Here is a 3,353-nt window from a genome sequence, read left to right as displayed (position 1 = left end):
GATTGGAAGAATCTGGATGATTGTATATCATTTTTCTTCAAATTTTCCTTTACCCAGAATATTATCAGTCTCCCATACCATTAAGAAGACACCAGGGGGAAGCTAGGTGGCACAGTGGATAGAGCACCGACCCTGGATTGAGGAGTACCTGAGTTCAAATCCGGCCTCAGACATTTAACAGTTACTAGCTGTGTGACCCTGGGCAAGTCACTTAACCCCAATTGCCTCACCAAAAAAAACAAAAAACATAGAAGACACCAGGATTTCTCTGACTTATAAAAAAGTTCTGTTCTAATTTCAGGACTTTAAATTTGTTCCCTTTGTTTCTTGTAATTTGTTTTATGCTATGTTAATAGGTTAGGGAATTGAATTGTGTCTTTTGGTTTGAAAGGCCTTCTGAAGAGCTATAGAATGAGGAAATGAAAAAAAATAATGAGTAGCAATCCTCAATGACTTTCTAATCGACATATGTCAATAATGCCTCAAAAAGACTTAAAGAATGATGGGAGGGGCAGCTAGGTGGCACAGTGGATAGAGTACTGGCCCTGTATTCAGGAGAACCTGAGTTCAAATCTGGCCTCAGACACTTGACACTAACTAGCTGTGTGACTGTGGGCAAGTCACTTAACCCCAATTGCCTCACTAAAAGCAAAAAAAACAAAACAAAACAAAAAAGAATGATGGGGAAGAGAGCGAACATTTGTATAGTCCCTACTATGTGCAAACCACTGTGTTAAGCACTATAAATATTATTTCATTGGATCCTCAAAAGAACCATTTGAGGCTGTTCTATTATTATTCCCATTTTAGAGTTGAGGAAACTGAGGCAAAAGAGGTGAATCTCAGTATTCAGGACTTCCTGACTCTAGGCCTGGCAGCTATCCACTGTGCCACCAGGTACCTCTGAGTGGTATATTAAATATCATTAGCAGTAAGTATAGAAACTAGAGATGGACAATATGTACTATGCCTTTCAATGCAAAATTAATTATTAATGAGGTAGGTTTTAAATACACTTTGGGATGAATGAACCAAGAAGAAGAATTCTAGGAAAGGAATCTCTACTGTCATAATGCAGGGTTCTGTTCTGGTCCCTGATCTTTTTCAACTTTTGTCACAAATTTGTATAAAGACAATGATAGTGCCTCTATGAAGTTTTTAGGTGATACAAAACTAGGAGAAAAAGCTAATATGTTATTGGAAGGAATTAAGACTCAAAATGATCTCAACAGACAGGAATGGTAGGTTTAAACCAATAGAATGAAACTTGAGAGGGATAAATCCAAAGCCCTTCATTTGGGTTCAAAAACATTAATTGTAGAAACACAGGATGGGAGACACCTGGCTTGGCATTGGCTCACACAATAAACATGTGGAGGTTCTAGTTGACCACTGACTTATTTATGGAATAATGGAGCTATCTTTGAGTTTCAAATTGAGTTAAAATAAATATTAATATAATTCAGGGGGTACAAAATTTCTGATGTATTCGGCATTGATGAGAACTTAGTACTCACCATAAAAGAAAAGAATACTTAGGTCAGACAGCTCTCTTCCAATATTTGAAGGGGCATCCTATTGAAGAGTAAGAAAACCTGTGAATTATTGATTTATTGAACTATTCATTGAATCATTTATTTATTTATTTATTTATTTAACTATCTATTTGTTGCTTGCTTGATTATTGTGGAATGAAAGAGATCATACAGATGGAATGTTTGGTCTGAGCAATTGGTTCTACAGGTGAGCAAACTGACGCTCAGAGAGATTGTAGGTAACTTGCTGAAAATCACACAGCTAGTTAGTGGTAGATTTGCACAAATGTCCTGCCTCTTCATTTTCTGTTGTTCCAATGTGTAGAACTAGACCAATTAGGATGATTTTTTTGGGGTTGTATTTGACTTAAATATGACAACACACCTTTTATGAAGTAGAGCTAAGAAAAAAGATAAGCTACCTCCTAAGGTAAGATCCCAGGTCTAAGGAGTGAGATCTGCAATGGTTCTGAGAGATCATCTAGACAACATAGTTAGTTTGATTATTGCAGGTCTGACAAAAAGGGGGCCCCGATATGTAAAGTGATTTATTTGCACAGGGTCACACAAGTAAGAAATGGCAGTGTTGGACTTCAAATCCAAATCATTGGGTACTGTGAGCTCCCTATTAGCTGAAGTATTTTCTAGCAAATGGTAGCTGACCACCCATCAGAGATACCATAGAAAGGGCAATGGGTAAAATGGCGGACTGCAGTACCTTTAACATTTCTTGTTACTACACATAAAATCAGGATTTTTTTTTTTTTTAATCCAAAGAAACCTGGATTCAAATTCTGGTTCTGACAACAAGTACCTCCATGCCTTCATGACCATAAGCCTGTGGATTAACTTCTCAACTTTCATTTTCCTCATCTTTATAATGGGGATAATTAATATTTTATAAGGTTATTGGGAAGAAAGGAATTGGAGTTATGGGGAGAGAGAAATGTACATATAACGCACTTTTAACTTTAATATGCAGTGTCACCATTTCCCCCATCAGTTTATTTTGTCTAGACAATCAAGAATAAAACAAATCAAGGTTTGATTTGTAGAATTTACTGAATTCTAAAGTATAAATATTCATGTTGTAAATTTAACAATTAGATCTCATGAGCCAGTATGAGCGGCCTTCAGCACACTCCAGTAAGTATATAATGAAAATGAGAAGGGGCAGCTAAGTGGCACAGTGGATAAAGCTCTGTCCTTGGATTCAGAAGGACCTGAGTTCAAATCCAGCCTCAGACACTAGACACTTACTAGCTGTGTGACCCTGGGCAAGTCATTTATCCCTCATTGCCCTGCCAAAAACAAATTAGAAGAAAAATAGAAAGAAAAAAATCATGACTGCCTGAAAAATATAAACATGATAATAATAAAAGAAGGGTAAGATGCCATAGTTGATATTAATCTGGCCTCAGAATGAAGTCCTGGGTTCAATTCCCACAACTGATAATTACAGACTTTCTGACCCTAGGCAAGTCACTTAAGGAAGTCACTGAACAAGAATTCATTAAGCACCTACTATGTTCTAGGCCTTGTGCGTTCTCCCCAGGCAACTCTTTAAATTATAAATTGCATAGAATGTGTTGATCTGGGCTAATAAAGGAAATTCTCTGGGAGCTGCTACCAGATAAAATCACAGGACTAGTCTAAAAAAGGAACAGATAACAATAACAAGAAGGATAATTGTAATTCACATAGTGTTTTCATGTTTGCAAAACATTTTACATATATTATTTCATTTGGTTTCTGTGAAGCAGATATTATGTTTATTTGTATCATTTCCAGTTTACAGATTAGGAAATTAAGGTTCAG

Source organism: Dromiciops gliroides, chromosome 3 (genome assembly GCF_019393635.1).
Source record: "Dromiciops gliroides isolate mDroGli1 chromosome 3, mDroGli1.pri, whole genome shotgun sequence".
In the NCBI taxonomy this organism is placed as follows: domain Eukaryota; kingdom Metazoa; phylum Chordata; class Mammalia; order Microbiotheria; family Microbiotheriidae; genus Dromiciops; species Dromiciops gliroides.
This window is presented reverse-complemented; position numbering follows the sequence as displayed.